Source organism: Macaca fascicularis, chromosome 5 (genome assembly GCF_037993035.2).
Source record: "Macaca fascicularis isolate 582-1 chromosome 5, T2T-MFA8v1.1".
NCBI lineage: Eukaryota > Metazoa > Chordata > Mammalia > Primates > Cercopithecidae > Macaca > Macaca fascicularis.
The window spans coordinates 189,300,058-189,325,370 of NC_088379.1; the positions used below are offsets into that span (position 1 = coordinate 189,300,058).

General features: G+C 40.0%; 1 long non-coding RNA gene across 2 annotated transcripts in view; it reads right to left on the reverse strand.

Annotated features, from left to right (window-relative positions):
• The window catches only part of LOC102143934 (uncharacterized), a 31,506-nt gene extending 13,984 nt beyond the window's left edge, over positions 1 to 17,522 (reverse strand). Inside the window, exons 1-3 of one of the 2 annotated variants that reach the window (XR_012435267.1) lie at positions 16,955 to 17,522; positions 12,894 to 13,047; positions 11,522 to 11,623 (exon numbers count right to left, since the gene is read on the reverse strand). This is a non-coding gene — a long non-coding RNA (uncharacterized lncRNA). Of the gene's footprint in view, positions 1 to 11,521; positions 11,624 to 12,893; positions 13,048 to 13,371; positions 13,521 to 16,954 lie in introns of those variants that run through there. The other variant, XR_012435266.1, reaches the window with a different exon arrangement.
• Positions 17,523 to 25,313: the final 7,791 nt, after the last annotated feature.

Below are 25,313 nucleotides of genomic sequence, written 5' to 3' on the forward strand. Positions count from 1 at the left end.
TGTATTTTTTAGTAGAGACGGGGTTTCACTGGGTTAGCCAGGATGGTCTCGATCTCCTGACCTCATGATCCGCCCGTCTCGGCCTCCCAAAGTGCTGGGATTACAGGCTTGAGCCACCACGCCCAGCCTATTATGTTTTTTAAAGTCAAGTTTATGTGGGTATAATATACAAAAGTAAAATTCACTCCTTTTAAGTATAGTTCGACAAGTTTTGACAAATGTATATGGTTGTGTAACTACCACAATGATCAAGATATAGAACTTTTCGCCGGGCGCGGTGGCTCACGCCTGTAATCCCAGCACTTTGGGAGGCCGAGGCGGGCGGATCACAAGGTCAGGAGATCGAGACCACGGTGAAACTCCGTCTCTACTAAAAAATACAAAAAATTAGCCGGGCGCGGTTGTGGGCGCCTGTAGTCCCAGCTACTCGGGAGGCTGAGGCAGGAGAATGGCGTGAACCTGGGAGGCGGAGCTTGCAGTGAGCCGAGATCGCGCCACTGCACTCCAGCCTGGGCGACAGAGCGAGACTCCGTCTCAAAAAAAAAAAAAAAAAAAAAAAAAGATATAGAACTTTTCTATCACCCCAAAAAGTTCTTCATGATCCTTTACAGTCAATCCCCTTCCCTGGTTCCTGACTGTGGTAATCACTAATCTTATTTTTCTTTCCCTACTTTTTCCTTTCAGATAATGAAATGTAAATGAATCATACAATACAGAACCTTTGGTGTCTGGCTACTGTCCCTTAGCAGGGAGCTTTTGATTTTGTCCATATTGTTGTGAGTGTCAATAGTTGGGTCCTTTTTATTGCTGAGTAGTATTCCTTTGCATGGATGTATTACCATTTGTTTATCCATCCATCACATGAAGGACATATGAGTTATTTCCAGTTTGGGGCTACTATGAATAAAGCTACTAGAAACATTCACATACAAGTCTTAATATAAACACATTTCTCTTTCTTTTGGGTAAATAAATACACACGAATGGGACATAGGTTGTATAGAAAATGTATGTGTATGCTTAACTTTATAAGAATCTGTCAAACTGTTTTCCAAGTGGCTATATAAGTTTGCATACCAACCAGCTACGAAAGAGAGTTCTAGTTGCTCTACATCCTTACCAACACTTAGTATTGATAGTCTTTTTAATTTTAGCCAGGCTAATATGTATATAGTAGTATCCCCCTACGATTCCTATTTGCATTTCCCTAATTACTAATCATGTGGAACATCTATTTCATGTGCTTATTTGCTATCCATTTGTTTTGTTGTTGTTGTTGTTGTTTTGGTTTTTTTTTTTTGAGACAGAGTCTAGCTCTGTCACCCAGGCTGGAGTACAGTGGTGGGATCTCAGCTCACTGCAAGCGCCGCCTCCTGGGTTCATGCCATTCTCCTGCCTCAGCCTCCTGAGTAGCTGGGACTACAAGCCCGCCCCACCACACCCAGCTAATTTTTTTGTATTTTTAGTAGAGACAGGGTTTCACCATGTTAGCCAGGATGGTCTCGATCTCCTGACCTCGTGATCCGCCCACCTCAGCGGCCCAAAGTGCTGGGATTACAGCTGTGAGCCACCGCACCAGGCCTCCATTTGCTAGTGCATATCTGTATAACCTTAGGAAAGTTACTCAGCCTATGATGGCTCTTTTTCACTTTGCCTCTCTCATTTCACCTGTAAAATTTTTTCATTTTCTTTCTCCAAGTAACATTGGGCTCCTTCCATTGTAAAGCACACTAGTCTAACCGCCTCCCACCTCCTTAGCCTTACCATGATCTGCTGAGCAAATCCCAGTTAGCAAGATGGTGAAGACAGACTTACCCTCAGAAGAGGAGACCCTATGCATATGTTACCTTTTCTTTCCACTTCTCATTAAGTTAATCTCCCAGAATCACATACACATACATAGCAGGGGAGGAGGGAGTACTTCTTTTCCAACTCCAAAGCTCATATTTTTGTTTCTTCCAACTTTTAAGTTCAAGGGTACATGTGCAGGATGTGCAGGTTTGTTACATAGGTAAACATGTGCCACGGTGATTACCTGCACAGATCATCCCATCACCTAGGTATTATGCCCAGTACCCATTAGTTATTCTTCCTGATTAGCCCCAGTGTGTGTTGTTTCCCCTACCCCATGTGTCCATGTGTTCTCATCATTCAGCTCCCACTTGTAAGTGAGAACATGCAGTATTTGGTTTTCTGTTCCTGTGTTAGTTTGCTGAGGATGATGGCTTCCAGCTCCATCCATGTCCCTGCAAAGGCCATGATCTCATTGCTCTTTATGACTGCATAGTATACCATGGTATACATGTACCACATTTTCTTTATCCAGTCTATCATTGATGGGCATTTAGGTTGATTCCATGTCTTTGCTATTGTGAATAGTGCTGCAATGAACATACACAGGCATGTATCTTTATAATAGAATGATTTATATTTATTTGAGTATATACTTAGTAATGAGATTGCCGGGTCAATTGCTGGGTGTTTCTGCCTTTAGGTATTTGAGGAATCACCACATTGTCTTCCACAATGGATGAACTATTTTACACTCCCACCAACAGTGTAAAAAGCATTCTTTTTTCTCCACAACCTTACCAGCATCTGTTGTGGGGTTTTTTTGTTTTGTTTTGTTTTACTTTGTAATGATAGCCATTCTGACTGGTGTGAGATACCATCTCACACCAGTGAGAATTTTGATTTGATTTTTTTATTTTGATTTGGATTTCTCTAATGATCAGTGATGTTGGGCTTTTTTTCATATGTTTGTTGGCTGCATGTATGTCTTCTTTTGAGAAATGTCTGTTCATGTTCTTTGCTCACTTTTTAATTAAGTTGTTTTTTTCTTGTAAATTTATTTAAGTACCTTGTATATGTTGGATGTTAGACCTTTGGCAAATGGATAGATTTCAAAAATTTTCTCCCATTCCACAGGTTATCTGTTGACTCTGATGACAGTTTCTTTTGCTATGCAGAAGCTCTTTAGTTTAATTAGATTCCATTTGTCAATTTTTGCTTTTGTTACAATTGCTTTTGACATCTTCATCATGAAATCTTTGCTTGTGCCTATGTGCTGAATGGTATTACCTAGATTTTTTCCAGGGTTTTTATAGTTTTGGAATTTTACATTTAAATCTTTAATCCATCTTGAGTGGATTTTTTATATGGTGTAAGCAAGGGGTCCAGTTTCAATTTTCTGCATACGGCTAGCCAGTTCTCCCAGCACCACTTATTAAATAGGGATTCCTTTCCCCACTGCTTGTTTTGGTCAGGTTTGCTGAAGATCAGATGATTGTAGGTGTGCAGTTTTATTTCTGGGTTCTCTATTCCATTGGTCTATGTATCTATTCTTATACCAGTACCATTCTGTTTTGGTTACTGTAGTCTTCAGTATAGTTTGGAATCAGGTAGCATGGTGCCTCCAGCTTTGTTATTTTTGCTTAGGATTGTCCTGGCTATTCAGGCTCTTTTTTGGTTCCATGTGAATTTTAAAATAGCTTTTTTCTAATTCTGTGAAGAATGTCAAAGATAGTTTAATGGGGATAGCATTGAATCTATAAATTGCTTTGGGCAGTATGGCCATTTTCATGATATTGATTCTTCTTATCCATGGGCATGGAATTTTTTCCTTTTGTTTCTGTCCTCCCTGATTTCTTTGAGCAGTGGTTTATAGTTCTCCTAGAAGAGGTCCTTCACTTCCCTTGTTAGCTGTATTCCTGGGTATTTTATTCTTTTTGTGGCAATTGTGAATGGGAGTTCATTCATGATTTGTCTCTCTGCTTGCCTGTTGTTGGTGTGTAGGAATGCTAGTGATTTTTGCACATACATTTTGTATCCTGAAAGTTTGCTGAAGTTGCTTATCAGTTTAAGGAGGTTTTGGGCTGAAACAAAGCGGTTTTCTAAATACACAATCATATCATCTGCAAACAGAGATAGTTTGACTTCCTCTCTTCCTAGTTGAATATGTTTTATTTCTTTCTCTTGCCTGAATGCCTTATCCAGAACTTCCAATGCTATGTTGAATAGGAGTGGTGAGAAAGAGCATCCTTATCTTGTGTCAGTTTTCAAGGGGAATGCATCTAGTTTTTGCCCATTCAGCATGATATTGGCTGTGGTTTTGTCATCTATGGCTCTTATTATTTTGAGGTATGTTCCTTCAATACCTAGCTTATTAAGAGTTTTTAACATGAGGAGATGTTGAATTTTATCAAAGGCCTTTTCTGCATCTATTGAGATAATCATGTGGTTTTTGCCTTTAGTTCTGTTTATGTGATGAATCACAGTTATTGATTTGCATATGTTGAACCAACCTTGCATTCCAGGGATGAAGCCTACTTGATTGTGGTGGGTAAGCCTTTTTACATGCTGCCGGATTTGGTTTGCCAGTATTTTATTAAGGATTTTTGCATCGATGTTCATCAAGGATATTGGCCTGAAGTATTCTTTTTGTGTTACATCTCGGCCAGGTTTTGGTATCAGGATGATGCTGGTCTCACAGAATGAGTTAAAGAGGAATCCTTCTTTTTCAATTTTTTGGAATAGTTTCACTAGAAATGGGCCAGCTCTTCTTTGTACCTCTGGGAGAATTCTCAGCTGTGAATCTGTCTGGTCCTAGGCTTTTTTTGGTTGGTAGGCTATTTATTACTGCCTCAATTTCAGAACTTGTTATTGGTCTATTTGGGGATTCAGTTTCTTCCTGGTTGAGTCTTGAGCAGGTGTATGTGTCCAGAATTTATCCATTTCTTCTAGATTGTCTAGTTTATGTGCATAAAGGTGCTTATAGTATTTTCTGATAATTGTATTTCTGTGGAATCAGTGGTGATATCCCCTTTATCATTTCTGATTATGTGTATTTGAATCTTATCTCTTTTCTTCTTTATTAGTCTAGCTAGTGGTCTATTTTATTAATTTTTCCAAAAAATCAGATCCTGGATTTGTTAATTTTTGAAGGGATTTTTGTGTCTCTATCTCCTTCAGTTCAGCTCTGATCTTGATTATTTCTTGTCTTCTGCTAGCTTTGAGGTTTGTTTGCTCTTGTTTCTCTAGTCCTTTTAGTTGTAATGTTATGTTGTTAACTTGAGATCTTTCTAGCTTTTTGATGTAGGCATTTAGTACTATAAATTTCCCTCTTAACACTGCTTTAGCTGCATCCCAGAGATTCTGGTATGTTCTATCTTTGTTCTCACTAGTTTCAAATAACTTGATTTCTGCCTTAATTTCACCATTTACCCAAGAGTCATTCAGGAGCAGATTGTTCAGTTTCCATGCAGTTGTGTGGTTTTGAGTGAATTTCTTAATCTTGAGTTCTAATCTGATTGTGCTACGGTCTGAGAGACTGTTTGTTATGATTTCAGTTCTTTTGCATTTGCTGAGGAGTGTTTTACTTCCAATTATATGATCAATTTTAGAGTAAGTGCCATGTGGCAATGAGAAAAATGTATATTCTGTTGTTTGGGGACAAAGCCCACATTTCTTTTTTGCAAACTCCTCAAGATAAAAGGCAAGATTATTAAAAGCAGAGCTGACTTGAGCTGTAGTGATGGAGAAGAGATCCATGGTTATGAAAGGTTAGTGTGTCCAAAAGGATAGGGAACAGGGAATTTTTTCTGGTACTGGAATTGTTCTGTATCCCATTTGTGGGGATGAACTTACACATGTATTAAAATTCATAGAAAGCACACCCCCATGAAAAATCCATTTTGCAGTATTTTCTTAAAAAACAGCTGCTTCAACAGAAAAATTTTCTGCTATCCAATGTGGATGACATTGAAATTGACCCAAAAACTTAAAAGTAAAAATCTAGGCTATCTTTTCTTCTCTAGAACTGTATTCGGTCATCCCTAGGCAAAGCTGTGACTAAGTAAAGGCCCCTCACTACCTGCCAACACCCTTTCTGAGCATCCCCTTCCTCTCTGGATCCTCCCACACAGCTCTGCAGACAGGGCATGCATGGGTCCATGCTGCCTTCACCATAAATGCACATGCTCTGTTCTTTGTGACATCCAGGCCCACTGCCCCTGGGCCCACTGCCCCTAATCCCTGCACTAGGCAGCTCCTCCCATTCTAGAACCCTAATCTATTTATCAAAACTCACTTCCTCAACATGAGGTTCTGCTCTCAGTTAATTGTGACAGTAGGAAGAGTTCAATAAACTCATCCTCACCATGTAAAGCTGTCAATAACCAAGAATAATTGAATGGGACAGAAATATCTGTCGGGAATAGGCAGATCATGGAGAATTGGAGGAAGGGAAGCTTTCACAACATCATTCACCTCGTTCCTTGTAGGTCCTGCCAATTCTGGCCTCAACATACACATAAGCCATCTCAGAGAGCTGTCACTCCTTTTCTTAAAAGTCTTCAGAAGAGTGAAGGAGGCTGTGCACATGTGGGAGCAAGGGCTCAATTTTGCTGTGCATTTAAACTGCTTCAAAAAATAAAGCCTTTTTGTTTAAGTCTTCACAGACTTCTCAGTATATATGCTGCATGGTAATTCTTTAGCATAGACAGGGCAAAGATGACTATATTATTCAGTAGAGTAATAATAAAGTAATAATAGCAGGCTGGGTGTGGTGGCTCACGCCTGTAATCACAGCACTTTGGGAGGCCCAGGCAGGCAGATCAGAAGGTCAGGAGTGCGAGACCAGCCTGGTCAATATGGTGAAACCCCATCTCTACTAAAACTACAAAAATTAGCCGGGCGTGGTGGTGGGCACCTGTAGTCCCAGCTACTAGGGAGGCTGAGGCAGGAGAACCGCTTGTACCCAGGAGGTGGAGGTTGCAGTGAGCTAAGATCATGCCACTGCACTCCAACCTGGGGAACAGAGCAAGACTCCATCTCAAAATAAATAAATAAGAATAAAGTAAAACAACAATAGCTAGTATGTTTTGAATATTTATTATATGACAAGCACTGCTCTAAGTACTTCATGTGTGTTATGGCATTTAATTTTCTAACAATCTTAAGTGGTAGATACTGTTATCATCTCAATGTTGCAGGTGAGGAAACTGAGGCAAAAGCTGTGAAAGCAACTTGCTGTGGTAGACACAAAGAAGTGCCACCCAGGACCCTGGTCAGACCTGGCCTTGTTGCCTGGCTGTGGGGAGGGGACCAACGCAGTGGGCCTTCTGCTGCCAGCTGTTCAGGTCAGTCCTAGATACAGTGTCCCTCATTAACGCCCTTCCCAGGCCACACCACAGCAGGCTTCAGAGCCAGGCCAGTGTATAAAGGTCTGGCCATTTCGGTCCAGTGCAGGAGCGCTGACTGTCTGGAGCTCCTGCAGGGCTGGCCCAGCTGCATTGGGCCTGCATCTCATTTCCACCCCATTTCTCTGCCCGGTCCTGCTTCTGCCATTGGCCTGCCCTGTGTTGATCCATAACAAACACCCTGCACCCAAAACTTTGTCTCAGCACTGGCTTTGGGAGGACCCAACCTATAGCACTTGCCAAGGGCCACCCAGCAGATAAGTCATAACCCCACAATTCAAACTGATGGTTTTATGCTCTTAAACACTATTGATACGCTGCCTCCAAATATATAAACAAATCTAGAACTCTCCTATAGCAATGGTTAAAACTATTACTAGGAGTGTCTGAAATTTTTTCTTTAATTTTCAATAACAGCTTATTGAGATATAATTCACATACCACAAAACCCATCCTTTTAAAGTATACATACAATTCAGTGTTCTTAGCACATTGCCAAAGTCGTGCAACCATGATCGCTATCTTATTCCAGAACATTTCATCACCTCGAAAAGAAGCCCTGTCCCCATTAGCAGTCACTCCCCATTCGTCTTTAATTTTGTCCACCTAAACAATAATTCATGTAGTTAATCTGTTCTTGCCAGCGGCGAAATTTATCCACTGTGATCAAAGATACAAACTCTCCTAATTTCACTGCCTTTTAAAGTATTAAATCCATAAACATGTTCAAATTCTTGTTTGGTAATCTCACTCCTGGGAATTTATTCTAAGAAAAAACTGACAAAAGATGAGAGGAAAACAAAATGGTTCGTTGCAGCATCATTTAAAAACTAAGAAACTGGAAACGAATGTCGTCCATCGTGGGTGATTGTATAAATTGTGGCACATTAACAAAATGGAATATTGTTCATCTATCAAAGACTAAATAGCAACAAGAAAAATGTTTGGTATAACATTAAGCATAAAAGCAGAAAATAAAATTGCATTTACAACTATGTAAACGATGTATGAACTGATAAGGGTCAAAAGGAAAGGGAGAAAAATGAAAACAGTCGCTGCAACAGGATGTTGGAACTGTGAATTATTTTCATTCTTCTGAGTTCCTTTATTATTGTCAAACCGTGGTCTTCATAATAAACGAGAATTGGAAGGAAAACATGCATATATCCACTCTTGCCAGGAAAAATTCTCACTCAGAGAAGTGGTATGATAGAAAATTATTGTTAAGGGCAAGGACTTTGGAGTCACCTGGACTTAGATTTCAATTCTGGCTCTGATGCTTCTGAGATGTGACAATAGGAAGTAGCCTAATTCTGTAAGCCTAATTTTCCACAACTGTTAACAGGGGCTGATACAGTCATACACTACCACACAGGGCTGTTGTGAAGAGAAGTGAGATGGTGGAGCCCAGCTCTCCTTTTTTTTTTTCTTTTGAGACAGGGTCTCACTCTGTCACCCAGCTGGAGTGCTGTGGTGGCTCACTGCAGCCTCGACTTCCTGGCCTCAGTCAGCACCACTTATTAAATGGTAGTTACTGCTATTTTTGTTGCATAGGTAATGGTAATTAGAGTGATGGTGGTGGTACCAACAAGGGGACAGGGAATGGAAGCTTTTGTTTATGAGAATACCATTAACACTGAAAAAAAATAGAATGGCAGTATAATTTTCTACTGAATACACAGACAGAGGACTTTCTATCATCTCTACCAATTGATCACTCCAATTCAGACCAAGTGAGCATTGCTTCAAAGGAGAGTTGGGTTGGGGGTCCATCACTCCTTCCTAGCTCGAGATACAGAGAAATTTGTACCTACAAGATCCTCCCAGTGTCCTTGTTGAGAACTTCATCCAAGAAACTCAAGTACTGCTGGATTTGTGTGACTCATCTTGTGAATGAATACAAAGGCCTATTAACTATTCTATGGTTGTAGTCATTGATATTATCACCATCATTAACAAAGAGTCTGTGTGGGATACTAAGAAAACGCTATTCATGTCTTTGTCTTCTCTGCTGGTCTGGATGAGCTGTCCTCTCCCCCCAGGCCCTTCCTGCCTTTGCACACAGGACACCATCCCTGCTGGTCCTGCCCACACAAGGACTCTCAGAAGTTCCTCTTACTCTTACATCAGTTTGTCCTCACCCTTCCTCAGCATATAGATGTGCTGTCATGTCTCCCACCTTAATAAAAAACAAAAATTATTGCGTGATTCCACATCTCTTTCTAGATACAGACCATCTCTCCATTCCCCTTTACACAAAAACTCCTTGAAAGAGAATAGCAGGATGCTGAAAAGTATTGAAGCTGGGTGACGGGAAGATGTATATTATTCTTGCTACATTTTTTAATTTAGAAAGACTATTGAGCTGTAATTGACATACAATAAACTATATACAATTGGCCTCCATATCCATAGGTTCTGTATCCATGGATTCAACCAATTTAGATCAAAAGTATTTGAAAAAAAAAATGGATGGTTGCATCTATACTGATTATGTGCAGATTTTTTCCCTTGTCATTATTCCCAAAACAATCCAGTATTGTAACACAGCATTTACACTGTATTTGGTACTATAAGTAATTGATATGGTTTGGCTGTGTCCCCACCCAAATCTCATATTGAATTGTAGCTCCCATAATTCCCACATGTTGTGGGAGGGACCTGGTGGGAGTTAATTGAATCATGGGGGCAGTTTCCCACATACTGTTCTTGTGGTAGTGAATAAGTCTCACAAGATCTGACGATTTTATAAGGGGTTTCCTCTTCTGCTTGATTCTGATTCTCTCTTGTCTGCCACCATGTAAGACATGCCTTTCACCTTCCACCATGATTGTGAGGCCTCCCAGGCCACATGGAACTGTGAGTCCATTAAACTTTTTGTTTTCTTTATAAATTACCCAGTCTTGAGTATATCTTTATCAGTAGCATGAAAATGGACTAATACGGTAATCTTGAGATGATTTAAAGTATATGGGAGGATGTGTGTAGGTTATATGCAAATGGTATCTTTGAGGGTCCTGAAATCAATCCCCCATGGGTACTGAGGGATGAAAGTATATCATATGTACAATTTAATAAGTATTGGCACATGAAGATGCTTGTAAAACCATCATCGCATTCAAAATAATGAACATATCTATCACCCTTGGAAGCTGTCTAGGGTCCCTTTGAAATCCCTCCCTCTTGCCCCTCCTTTCCCGAGCACCTTTCTGTTGTTATACATGCATTTGCATTCTGTAGAATCTGTATAAGTGAAATCATACAATATGTATGTTTTTATTTGCCTTGCTCATCTCACACAGCATAATAATCTTGAGATTCATCCATGTTGCAGCATGCCCCAATAGTTCCCTCCCTGTTATTGCTGAGTACTATTTAAATATACCACAGTTTGTTTATCCATTCACCTGCTGATGGACATTTGGGTTATTTCCAGCTTGGGGCTATTACAAATAAAGCTTCTATGAACATTCAGGTACACGTCTTTGTATAGACACATGCTTTCATTTGTCTGGGCTAAATATGAGAATAGAATATCCAGATCAGATGACAGGTGTACATTTAAATTTTTAAGAAACTGCAATACTGTTTTGCAGAGTATTTGCACAATTTTATATTCCCACCAGCAGTGTATGAGTTCCAGATCCTCCATATCCAAACAACACTTGGCATATAGTCAGATTTTTTTATTTTCATCATTCCAGTAGGTGTGGTTTCTCGTTGTGGTTTTAATTTGCATTTCCCTAAGAAATTACTTAATAGGTACAATATACATTATTCGGGGATGGTTACTGTAAAAGCCTTTACTTCACTGCTATGCAATCAATGCATATAACAAAATTGCATTTGTGCCTGTAATTGTATACACATAAAAAATTTTGCATTTTTCTACTGACTAATGAAGTTGAGCATCTTTTCATGTGCTTATTTGCCATCCAGAAGCTTTCTTTGAACAAGTGTCTGTTCAAATCTTTTGCTCATTTTTTAATTGAGTTGTTTGCTTTCTTATTGTTGACTTTTGAGAGTTTTCTTAATATCATAGATACCAATCCTTTAACAGATATGATTTTCAAATATTACCTCCCAGTCTTTTTATTCTCTTGAGAGTGTCTCTTTAAGTGAGATATATATATGTATATATACACACATATATATACATATATACATACATATATACGTGTGTGTGTGTATATATATATACACACAATGGAATATTATTTAGCCCCAAAATATTGTTGTTTACAGCAAAATATATTAATCTGAAGGACATTATGCTAAGTGAAATTAACAAGCACAGAAAGACAAATATTGAATAATCTTACCTCTTTGTGGATCTAATAAGTTGAATTCATAGACATAGAGAATAGAATGATGGTTTCCAGCAGCTGAGGTGGTAGGGTGGTGAGGAGGCAGGGAATGAGGAGCTGTTGATCAAAGCGCACAAGTTTCAGATAGAGATAGGGAATAGACTTTGAGATCTATTGCACGGCAAGGTAATCATCGTCATAATAATGTATTATATTTTTCAGAATAACACGGTAAATTTCAAATGTCTCACCCTAAAAAAATGACAGTAAGCAAGGTGATGGACATGTTTAATTAGCTTGATTTAATCATTTCATATTGTATACACATACAAGGTATCACATTGCACCCCATAAATGTATAAAATTATGATTTGTCCATCAAAAATAATATTAGTAATAAAAAGTTAATTTAAAAAATTAACAGCAGAATTTTTAATTTGGGTGAGTCCAATTTATCAATACTCTTTTTATGCATAGTGCTTTTGATGTCCTAGTGAAGAAATTTTTACCAGAGAAATTAAAGACCTAAATGAATGGAGAAATACACTTTATTCATGGGCATGCATGTATATGACTCAATATTGTTGATATGTCAATTAAATCTACTGATCTACAGATTTAAGAGAATCTCAATTACAATCTTAGCAAGGTTTTTAATATAAATTGAAAAGCTAATTCTAAAATTCACAGTGAAATGAAAGGACTTGGAACAGCCCAAACAACTTCTAAAATGGAGAATGAAGTTGAAGAGCTAACACTACCTGATTTGAAGGTTTATTATAAAGGTATAGTAATCAGGACAGTGTTATCTTGGCATAGAGGTAGGCAAATAGGCTAATGAAACAGCGAGAACAGAATTATTTCCACATACGTGGATGACTAATTTTTGACAAAGGAAATCCTGCAGAAATCCTGAAGAAAAAATAATCTTTTCAGCCAATGATTCTGAAACAATTAGATATCCATTTGCTGAACGAAAAAAAAGACCTTCAATCTATACCTGTATCTATGATTGCCATGGCTCATGCCTGTAATCCCAGCACTCTGGGAGGTCGAAGCAGGCAGATTACCTGAGCTCAGGAGTTTGAGGCCAGCCTGGGTAACATGGTGAAACCCCATCTCTACTAAAAATACAAAAATTAGCCAAGCGTGGTGTCACACGCCTGTAGACCCAGCTACTTGGGAGCCTGAGGCAGGAGAATCGCTGGTACCCAGGAGGCGAAGTTTGTAGTGAGTCGAGATCATGCCACTGCACTCCAGCCTAGGCAAGAGTGAGACCATGCCTCAAAAAAAGAAAAAAAAAAAAAAATCGGGACTCCGGACGAGTTGGGAAAAAATGGGGAAACTAAGCAATGTGGGAGGAAGCTAGAGTTGGAGAAAAAGATACCTGTTAAGGATCCGGTGAGGTAAGGTTCTGTCCTCTGGAAGCTGAGACAGTGAACTGGGTAAGAACAAGAACCGAGCCAGTGTCCCTGGGAAGTGGCTGGAATCTTGGGAACACAATCTCAATTTTCCTTACAAAGTGACCTCAGCTGACATACCTCAGGAACAAAAAGAGCAATGTTTAAATAGAACCTGAATTATCCCCCTCTCCTATTAAGAACCTGGTGAGACGAGGTCAGGAGATGGAGACCATCCTGGCTAACACGGTGAAACCCCATCTCTACTAAAAAATACAAAAAAACTAGCCGGGCGAGGTGGCGAGCACCTGTAGTCCCAGCTACTCGGGAGGCTGAGGCAGGAGAATGGCGGGAACCCGGGAGGCAGAGCTTGCAGTGAGCTGAGATCCGGCCACTGCACTCCAGCCTGGGTGACAGAGGGAGACTCCGTCTCAAAAAAAAAAAGAACCTGGTGAGAATACATACTCATGGCCTCTTCCTTGAAAAAAATCACGATTTGATGTGTAGGTCCCCCTGGAGTTGTGCAGTGAAACAATGTTAATAACAGAAGATGAGGCTTCCATCTCTGCCAGACGCATTCATTATCAGAAAGAACGTAGACTTGGACATGCTACCTTCAAAACAAAAAGAGCGAGGGGTAGAGTCATACCCAGTTTTATCCTGGACTGCTCCTGAAAGGATTTATCAAGATATGTTAATGCTTTGGACAGGACATCAATTAGGTACATCTTTAATTTGAAAACAATAAATTTGGGCTGAGCACAGTGGCCCATGCCTGCAATCCCAGCACTTTGGGAGGCCAGGGTGGAAGGATCACTTGAGGTCAGGAGTTCAAGATTAACCTGGGCAATATAGCAAGACTCCACCTCTACAAAAGATAAAAATTAAAAATCAGCTAGGCATGGGGGCACACACCTGTGGGTCCCAGCTACTTGGGAGGTTGAAACAGGAGGATTACTTAAGCCCAGAGGTCAAGGCTGAAGTAAGTCATGATCACACCATTGCACTCCAGCCTGGGTGACAAAGTGAGACTCTGCCTCAAAAAATAAATAAATAAATAAATAATAAATGTGAAAGTATTGTTTTAATTCTTTATTATAAGCATGCCTAAACCTAAATACACAGAAGAACAAGGACTAATTCAGTTTAAATCAGTATTTTTTCCATTTGAGAAACAGAGTACAAAATAGTGGTACTTTCATGATTCCATCGGTAACATTTAGGTAAGAAAATATCTTGTACTCTTGAAGTAAGGTTGAGGTGACCGCTGTCCTCCACCAAAGTCCATCCATCCTGAGATTGAATGACACTCAAAGAATGTTACTACACATTCCACAGCCCTCTGTGAGGAAATGGCCTTGAGTCACAAAAGAACTGCTGGAAGAATCTATCGTTCTTAAACTATGGCTCTCCCTCCCGTTTATTTCTCATAACAACAGAGCAAAACAGAAACCAAGAAACAAGATCGTAACTCAGAACACTGCAGCTATTTTTTCACAATCTGCCCACTTCTTAAATAAACATGAAATATTGTAACTAGCTATATTCAGATACTACAGGAAACAGAAAGACCAGAAGAAAAACCTCAAACATCCGTCCTTCATCTTTCCTCTACATGAAATCTACTTTTCTTCCTAACTGCAAATGCCTCCTTGCAAGAAGTTAAAATTGGGCATAATGCAGTGCAGAATGACCAGGTTCACACTTTTTCAGAATTTGCATTTTTCACATAAACACACAACCCACATTATCAGGAAAATTACCATTTATCAGAGGGGACCAATCCTAAAAGTTCTGTTAGAACACCAGAAATTGTATTGATATGCAAGCAACATGACATATCGAGGGTTCTGTGTGAGTGTATATTCCTTTGGATCTTTTAGGAAACCTTTGAGCTATACTTATGGTGATAAGGTATATACTATAGTATATAGTATGGTGAGAAGGTTTATACTTTCAGCTTTACTTATGGTGACAGGTTAGACTTATGGTGGAGTTGAGTCAGTGTCTTTATGGAACTTTGCGGGAACCTAACATCTCTCTTGTTGTCCAAAGCAACAATCTCAAAAATCCTGGTGAGCAGAACATCAGCAGCGAAGAGTGTACTTTTTCGCTCATGTATCAGTTGAAAGCAAATGAATGGCACCTCTGACCTGGAACCAACTAACCCTGCACTTTAAGTGGCAGCTTGGGGCAAACTGAAGGATTTGATGTCAATTACTCTGTTTTATGGGCTATATATGCTGAAAAGATTTTCATTCTGTTTTGAAACAAAATAAAAGGACCCGGCAGGAAAGTGACTATGCCCTGACGCTGTACAATCCAAACTTGTGTATTAACATTGTTTCAGGTTTTAACATCCCAACTTCACAGGCTAGACTTAAATTCAAAAATTTAACTTTTACCTGTAATCCCAGCACTTTGGGAGGCCTAGGCAGGCGGATCACGAGGTCAGGAGATCAAGACCATCCTGGCTAACACGGTGAAACCCTGTCTCTACTAAAAATACAAAAAATTAGCCGGGTGTGGTGGTGTGGGCCTGTAGTCCCAGCTACTCGGGAGGCTGAGGCGGGAGAATGGCGTAAACCCGGGAGGTGGAGCTTGCAGTGAGCCGAGACTGCGCCACTGCACTCCAGCCTGGGTGACAGAGCGAGACTCCATCTCAAAACAAAAAACAAAACAAAACAAAAACAAAAATTTTACTTTTAGTACACTTCTATGATTTCTTATAAATTTCCCCACTTTGATATTGAATAATGACGATGATGATAACAGCCACCTCTTTAAATAAATACTCACTATGGGCCAGGCCCTATGCTAAGCCCATTATATGCATCAATTTTTCACCACTGGTACAACCCCACATGCTAAGTATTACTATTCCCAGTTTACAGACGAAGAAACTGAGGTTCAAAGAGATCAGCCAACCTGTCCAAAGTTACACAGCTAAGTAAGGGGTAAAGGGAACTGACACCTAAGTCTGTGCTCCTTCTTTGCTAATTCTTCGACTTCTTAGATATCAAACTCTGAAATTTTTCTCTTTTTTCCTATAATCTGCCATCTTTCTACCCTTTTCCTACTTCTCTTCTACTGAGGCTGTTCAGGAATATCTCATGATGAACTCCAGCTCTAAATTCATTCAAAAAAATATTTACTGAGTGCTCACATTAATGCTTCATTCGGTCATCTGCAAAGGTTTCTTAAGAGCCCACTGTGTGCCAGATACTGTGCTGGGTGCTGAGGATTCATCAGTCCACAACATTGACAAAAATTCCCTGCCCATGTGGAGCTCACATTCCAGAGAAGGCAGAGAAAATAAACACAGAGATAAGAAATACAGGGATGGCTCAAAGATAACAAATGCTAAAGGAAAACAGGATAGGGGAAGGGGGAGAGAGAATATTAGGGAAGGTGTGCACGTGTGTAGGACTGCAATTTTAAATGTTATGAAAACATAATATTTGAGCAAAGACTTTCTGGGGTATGAGGGTTAGTTTTATGTGTCAATTTGCCTAGGCTATTATTAATTATTATTATTAATTCAATTATTTAATCAAACACTAATCTAGGTGTTACTGTGAAGGTATTTTGTAGATGTGGTCTGTTTTTGAACGGCATTTCTAGCGGCCCTGGCCTTTCATTACACTGGACACTTTACTGATTACCAACTCACTGACTTTTGGGAGTCTGTGGCATTTAGAACTATGTTGACATACTTTATTTTGAACTGCCTTCACAAAAACTGTCAAGCAGGGAGGACAGGCAATATCACCCTTATTTTACAGACAAGAAACTGAGACTCAAAGAGGGAAACTAACCCGTAAGAGATAACAGAATTAATAAATAGCAGGGATGGGTGTCAAGCCACCATCCTATCCTTCTTAACAATATACTGGAAAGGAATTCACAATCATTTCCAACTGCTCACCTTCCAGCCACCATTCACTCTTCAACCTGTTGTATCTCAATCTGACATACCCCTAACTCGGAAGTTTTGCTTATTTGGGGTGGGTGAAGTGGGGACTGTAGTTTTCCATGAATTACATACATTAAGGGTGTCTGTCAGTCAAGCGGCGCGTTAAGGAGAAGTCTCATTCCCCCAGGACACTGTCTTCAGAACAAACACAGTAACAAAAAACCAGTTGAAAAGGACATGGTAAGAATCCCGGGTTCAAGGATTACAAAGTCCATAGCTCAGAACAGCCTCTAAAGGAAGCACGCAGGGTAAAATACCCAACAGCCTCCTCTACGTTCCTCTAAATTTCTCACTGAAATCCCTTAAAGAGAAAACATTCACCACAACAATAACATGCAGGATTGTCAGCCCACACTCTAGGAGGGATTCCCACAACTCCAAGGACGAGATGACCGAGGACAGGAGCCAGCAGGAACCACCTGTGCTGGGCCCCCGCAGTGAGGGGCAAACATCTCTCTCTCGGTTCAGAGAAGCAAGGTCTGTGCACATCAAAAACCCAGACAGCCGACTCTCTCTGTGGTGCCTGCTGCTTTTTTGTGAAAGAAAAACATAAGCTGTTCCCAATACCTTCCCAAGCAGCCGACAAACAACCGCCCTTCCACCTTAAACTTTCCCCATACTGGGCGGAGCCCTAAGTCACAGGAAACGCCCGGCAGGAAGTCGGGCTGCCAGGGCGGTGGTGGGCGCGGTGCATCCTGGGAGTTGTAGTCCACTCTCGGAGGCGCAGGCGCAGTGGTGAAGGCGGGGAGCTGGGGGCAGCACCACAGAGGACTGTACTTTTTCCTGAATGACACAATCCTCCTTCCACATGCCTGGGGGAATTGGTTCCAGGACCTCTGCTGATACCAAATCCGGAATGCTCAAGTCCCTAATATAAAATGGCGTAATATTTGCATATCGCCTACGCACATCCTCCGTGTACTTTAAATCTTCTCTGGATTATTTCTAATACCTAATGCAATGTAAATAATTGTTATACTGTGTTGTTTAGGGAATAATGATAAGGAAAAAAGTCTGTACGTGTTCAGTACAGATGCAATTGATTAAAGGCTATTTTCGATTTCTGGTTGATTGAATCCACCGGTGGGGAATACTGTGGATACTAAGGGACAAATGTATGAAGGGTGGCAGAAAGTCAGGGGGTGCCGTTAGGAGACCTCGTTTCACAGAGGGAGGGTGATCTGGTGAACGTCGGCCGCACAGGGAGACTTGGCTTGGAAACGGGTGTCGGCCTCCGTCCAGTCTCAGATCTGAAATGGACTGAGATAGCCCCCAAGTGGACAGAGTGGGGTGAAGAATAACCCACAACATCTGCAAACAGGACTGTGGAACTGTGACAAAACGTCATAAATCAAGGAAGGTCAGCCAACGCAGACTCAGAGAAAGAACAAACCTCAAAGTCATCCACTTATAAACAGAATTTTTTTTAAAATGTTGGCTTCTTCAAAAAATATCCCCCCCCCCAAAAAAAAACAACAAAAAGCACCAACCCATATTATATATAGGACTTGTAGGCAAATGAAAGTATGGCACAGTCTGGAATCATATACATCAAAATGTTAAAATTAATCTTCTTTGGATGAGAGGGTTGCATTTTATAAAACTTACGTGTATTTTCCTCATTGTTTACAAGGATGAAATACTTTTTTGGTTTGAAATATTTTAAGTATAAAGAAAAACACATAGCAATTTTTAAACACCTTGGTATCTGCTGTTTTATCAGATTTACTTCAGATCCTTCCTCTCTTCCTTCCTCCCTATTTCTTTCTAGAAAAGAAAATAAAACCAAAAAAATTACAGAAAAAAACCTTTATGGCCATGCACAGTGGCTCATACCTGTAATCCCAGCACTTTGGGAGGCGGAGGCGGGTAGATCACAAACTCAGGAGTTCAAGACCAGCCTGGCCAACATGGTGAAACCCTGTCTCTACTAAAAATACAAAAATTAGCTGGGTGTGGTGGCACGCACCTGTGTTCCCAGCTACTCGGGAGGCTGAGGCAGAAGAATAGCTTGAACCCGGGAGGCAGAGGTTGCTGTGAGCTGAAATTGTGCCACTGCACTCCAGCCTGGGTGACAGAGCAAGACTCTGTCTCAAAAAGAAAAAAAAAAAAAGAATTTGACTAATGACTAATGAAATGGGTTGTGTGGAAGACCTGGGTAACCAAATAAAATGCATAACTATGCAAGTCAAATGCCTGCCACCCAATTTTCATCCTTGTGGAATTTTGAAATTGGCCAGATAGCCAGTCTCAGAAAATCTCCATCTCAAACACACACACACACACACACACACACACACACACTTTACAAATAGTGTCCCTTATGTAGCCCTTTGTCCTCTGCAGGGAAATGCATACATACTTACACAGATTCTGCAGAGTATTTATGTATGTGTCTGTGTGTTTTTGTTTTTTGAGACAGGGTCTCACTCTGTCGCTCAGAACTGGAGTGCAGTGGCACTCATGGCTCACTGCAGCCTCAACCTCCCCGGGGTTAAGGTGATCCTCCCATCTCAGTCTCCCAAATAGCTGGGACTACAGGCACACACCAGCATGGCTGGCTAATTTTTTGTATATTTTTGTAGGGACAGGGTTTCACCATGTTGCCCAGGCTGGTCTCAAACTTCTGGGCTCAAGTAATCTGCTTGCCTCAGCTTCCCAAAGTGATGGGATTACAGGCGTGAGTCACCATGCCCAGCTCAACAAATTTTTTAAATCAAAATCATATCAAGTATCTTATCAGACTACAATGAAATCAAACTAGAAATCAATAAAAAGAGAAACTTCAGAAACTACAAATACGTGGAGATCGAACAACCTGCTTCTGAACAACCATTAAGAAAAAATTTTTTAATTTCTTAAATGAAAATATAAACAACATACAAAAACCTGTGGGATACAGCAGAAGCAATGCTAAGAGGGAAGTTTATAGCAATAAATGCCTACATCAAAAAAGTAGAAAAATATGTCAAATACACAACTTAATGATGCACCTCAAGGACTACAACAGCAAGAATAAATCAAACCCAGAAATAGTAGAAGGAAAGAAATAATACATATCAGAGCAGAACTAGGAGGTTGAAGATTATATGGTATATGTAACATCTTAATAAATTTTGACAAGAAGGCCTTTTTTCTTTACATTAAATAGAAGGATCTCACAAGAGAGAAAGAGAGAGAGAGAGAGCTACTACTTAAATAGAACATAGTTAAATTAGTTATTGGGACTGTGCTTTAACCTAATTAATCAGCTCCTTTTAGGGGAGGGGAGTGAGACAACCACTTGGGAATTTAAATCTACAATCAAGGAATCTATAGTTGGAGCCAAAAGATGAGGTTATTAATCAGAGAACTTAGATAGAACCCAGGAAATTCAGAGGAGGGAAAGCTGGAATTTTCTAAAAGTTAGGTATAAATAAGCAAATATGGAGTCCAGCATACAGCATCTTTTTTTGTGATTTTTATTTCTTCAATTACTTAAGATTTGACTGTTAGTAGTATTTATATTATTGATACTATCTTTATACTATTATTTGTTTTATTTGGATTTATTTGAGTATTATATTGATTAAGATAATAATACTATGTAATACTACGTAATAAATAACAAATAATACTACATAAAAGGTAACAAAGACATAAAATAGTAACAGTCAATTCTCAGTTTTCTGTACCAAAGGAGGGGAAGGCCGAGTACAAATCATTAAGAGCTTTAATCCCTCTAGCTGGGTGAAAGTCATGGTCCTTGCTTTTAGTGGCAATGGCACCTCAATCCTGACCCAGCTGTCAGTCAGGCATCTGAACTGCTGAGATAGTTTCCATCACAAATAAAATATCTAGTGAAACGCCGGGTGCGGTGGCTTATACCTGTAATCCCAGCACTTTGGGAAGCCGAGGTGGGCAAATCATGAGGTCAGGAGTTCGAGACCAGCCTGACCAACGTAGTGAAACCCCATCTCTACTAAAAATACAAAAATTAGCCGGGTGTGGTGGCACGCGCCTGTAGTCCCAGCTACTTGGGATGCTGAGGCAGGAGAATCACTTGAACCCAGGAGGAGGCAGAGGTTGCAGTGAGCTGAGATCATGCCACTGCACACTCCAGCCTGGGAGATAGAGTGAGACTCCCTCTCAAAATATGTATATATAGTGAAAAAGAAACTTCAAATAAAAACAGTTCTGTTTTGAGTATATCAACAGCAAAGTTTGGGTCTAATATAAATATTACTACTATAACCAGGCATGGCAGCTCATGTCTGTAATCCCAGCACTTTGGGAGGCCGAGGCAGGCTGCTTGAGGCCCAGGAGCTCGAGACCAGCCTGGCCAACATGACAAAACTCCATCTCTACTAAAAATACAAAAATTAGCTGGGGATGGTGGTGTGGACCTATAATCCCAGCTTCTTAGAAGGCCGAGGCACAAGAATTGCTTGAGCCTGGGAGGTGGAGGTTGCAGTGAGCGGAGATCATGCCACTGCACTCCAGCCTGGGTTTCAAAAAAAAAGAAAAAATTTCTACTGCTATGGTGCCTTTGCCTTTGAAAGTTCAGCAGCAAACACTTGCGAAATGTGTACTACAGAAAGGGGTTGTGTGCTGAGTGCCAAGAAAATGCAACTCCCAACCAGTGTAGCTCACACCTCATGGGTGAGGCACCACTGCAGGGAGCCCTGAGAACCCTCCTAGGCATGGGTTGATTTTCCCAGTCAGCGGATACTTCAAAGACAAGTATTATCTTGTTCACATTTTATTTTTGAAGGGGTCATCACCTCACAAATGCCATGGATCACAAAAAATGAACAGGGCGTGGTCTCTGCCTTTGGGAGCCCATCATCCACTAATATATATTCTGATTATCATAATGATGCTATTAAGTAAATTAGGAATGATTTTTCAAATTTAACAAGAGGAAACCGAGGCACAAAGAGGTTAAATAATTGTATTTTTCCAGTGTAACTAAATAATCTCCCAATAACATACTAAGGCTCAGTTCTACTAACTTAAGTCTAGTTTTCCTTTCTCCCGCTAAACTATTCAATGTCTTACCTCATGGTTATCTTTTTTACCCAAGAAATCAAAGCACTTTGACCACGTTACCCAATCCGTTTTTCTGTGCCTAGTTCAATTTTATCTTTTCTCAGTTCGAGTTTTTCGAAACTAATTGTGCACTGAGACATTTACTTTAGTGTGTTTTGTAACAGAGTGAACCCTGCTTAAAAGATTTCCATTTCGCGGACTCCCCAGTTGACCTGTACTACCCACAACCTCAGTAATAATGTATCTGACTAGTGCTGTTGGCGCACGGAGGCTTTTCTCCAATAGGCCAGCTTCCTTTTTCTTCCATTAGTTGAGATGTTAGTTTTCCAGAGTTACTTGTTGTCTTCAAACCCACTGGCACCATTTGTACTTACTGTTAACATGTAATTTAATTAAGCTGCGTGCGAGGTAAGGAGCTATGAGTCCAAAACAAAAGTGACTTGCTATTTCAATGATAATCATTGAGTGCTTTGAGGAAAGGCAAGAAAGCTAAGTGGCTGAGAAATACTGTTTAATTAGACTATACACAGAATACTTTTCAAATACATTAAAGTGGCCGGGCACGGTGGCTCACGCCTGTAATCCCAGCACTTTGGGAGGCCGAGGCGGGTGGATCACGAGGTCAGGAGATCGAGACCATCCTGGCTAACACAGTGAAACCCTGTCTCTATTAAAAATACAAAAAACTAGCCGGGCGCCTGTAGTCCCAGCTACTCGGGAGGCTGAGGCAGGAGGAACCCAGGAGGCGGAGCTTGCAGTGAGCCAAGATCGCGTCACTCACTCCAGCCTGGGTGACAGAGCGAGACTCCGTCTCAAAAAAAAAAAAAAAAAAAAAAAAATTAAAGTTTTTGATCCACTTTAAAGAAACAGACCCTGGAAATTGGAGATGATACATATGGGGGTGATTTACGCAAGAAAGACTTCATAGGGCCAGGCATGGTGGCTCACGCCTGTAATCCAGCACTTTGGGAAGCCGAAGTGGGCGGATCACCTTGAGGCCAGGAGTTCGAGATCAGCCTGGCCAACACGGGGAAACTCCGTCTCTACTAAAAATACCAAAAAAAAAAAAAAAAAAAAAAACATTAGCCGTGCGCACACACACAAAAAAATTAACCGGGCATTGTGGCACATGCCTGTAATCCCAGCTACTCGAGAGGCTGAGGCAGGAGAATCGCTTGAACCCGGGAGGCAGAAGATGCCGGCAGTGAGCCGAGATCACACCACTGCACTCCAGCCTGGGCAACAAGAGCAAAACTCTGTCTCAAAAAAAAAAAAGACTACATCGAAATGAGGTCAGCAGATCTATACAAAGGGAAAACACCTTGGCCCCTGCCTATAAAAGATGGATAAATGAGTGTATTTTTATTTTCAGTTACAATGTTTAACATTTGTTTCTATTTTTCAACTCTCCGCTTTTACTAACTCTTATAATTATACAACTACCTACTAATGTAAATCACAGAAGAGAGCTTCTGCTGTCTTCTTTGACATAACTGAAAATAATCTTCAGGAATTTAGAAATTAGGATTGAAATTCCCCCTGGATTAGGCAGTGAAGCTGATGAGTATATTGGATGATTTGCTCAATTTTTGATTCTCTAGTTGACTTTGCAGAAATTTTTTCCGGGGTGAATTCTAAGTTAACAGATTTTTTAAAAATGCAATCCTACTTTTTCAAATCCTGAGACATTATCACACTTCCTTAAAAGAGCATCAGTGATAGAAATGGATTCATTAATAAACTGAGAGACCATCTGAATTCAGATGAAACACTAGCTTTATTTCCATAATGCACCCATTATTAAACATATGAAGTTTTCTTTCAAGAGCCTGAGCTTTAAACCTACTGCAGATTAGACCATTAAGAGGGGCTGATGGGTTCTACAAGCATGAAGACCCACTGAAATTGACCAAACTGAGAGAGATACTAAGTAGCCAATAAACCTCACTAGCAATCTCTTAAAAATGCAAACCAAAACAACAGAAAAATGCCATGTTTTTCCTATCAGATCAACAAACTTTTAAAAGAATATTTGTATTGGTTGGGATGCGGAGAAATGGATACAGTGGGAAGGTTTATTGGTATTCTTTTAAAGGAGATTTAGCATGATATTAAAATTATAAATACTCTTCAAGTTAAAAATTCTGCTTCTTATTTATCCTAGAGAAACGCTTGTACATGGGCACAAAGAGGCATGTAAAAGGACATTCATTGCTTCATAATTGCAATCATGAAAGATCAAAACCAATCTAAAAAGCAGCAACAGGAGAACAATGACATAAAATATGACTTATTTATAGGATGAAATATGTTGCAGCAGTTAAAGAGAACAAGTTAAATCTAATATGAAAAGCTGTCAAGGACATACAATTTTTGGGTGGGGGAAGGAGTAAACTATGGGATAGAAATATATCATATGATGTGGTTTATGTATGAACAAAAATATTAATGCATAAAATGCATTGAAAAGGGTCTGGAAGGATCCACCTGAAACTAACAACAGTGTCTACGTCCAGGGGGAAAGACTGGGATTGAGGCGGTGGTCAAGATGGATTTTGCTCATCTTACTGTTTTAACTGAAAGTGTATTGATGTATTGCTCACACATTTAAAACATATATATAAAATAAAAAGCATTAGGAAAAAAAAACCAAAGTTCTCAAACAGGTTCAACACAAGAGAAAAAATATAAATGGCAAAAGAAAAAGTGAGAAAAAGTTCCAAAAATATTTTTGAAGAAAAATTTTCAGGGATTATTAAGAGCTGTCTCTTTGGATGCTGGAACTATGAATGATTTTTTTTTAACTTCTCTTTCTACTCTCCCATATTTTTAAAGTTTTCTATAATGGAAATACATATAAGAAATGTTTAAAAGGCTAAAAAATGACTGGTAAATCCTAACTAGCATGCTGTCACCTTTAATTCTTACTCTGACAGAGAGCATATAGTCCATTTGGAGTATGTGGAAATTTCTGATGAAAAATCCCCATGGAAAAGTGATATTTCAGGTGGGTGGCCCTGTCCTGATGTCATGTGACAGACCAACACACTGATGTGCTAGAAACCAATTCTAAAAAATTTTACATTTTAATTCTTTTTTTTTTTTTTAAAGCCCTGATTTGTAGTATTTGCTGATTTCCATAGTGTTATAATTTGAATTGTGTCCTCAAAAAGATATGTTGAAATCCTAACTCCCAGAAGCTCCGAATGTGGCCTTATTTGGAAATAGGGTCACTGCAGATACAATTAGTTAAAATGAGGTCACACTGGAGTGGGATGGGTCCTTAATTCAATACAACTAGTGTCCTTATAAGAGGAGGAGAAGAGACGCAGACTGACACACCCACCAGGAATGCCATGTGACTCTGGGGGCAGAGATTAGAGCAGCGTCTGCGAACCAG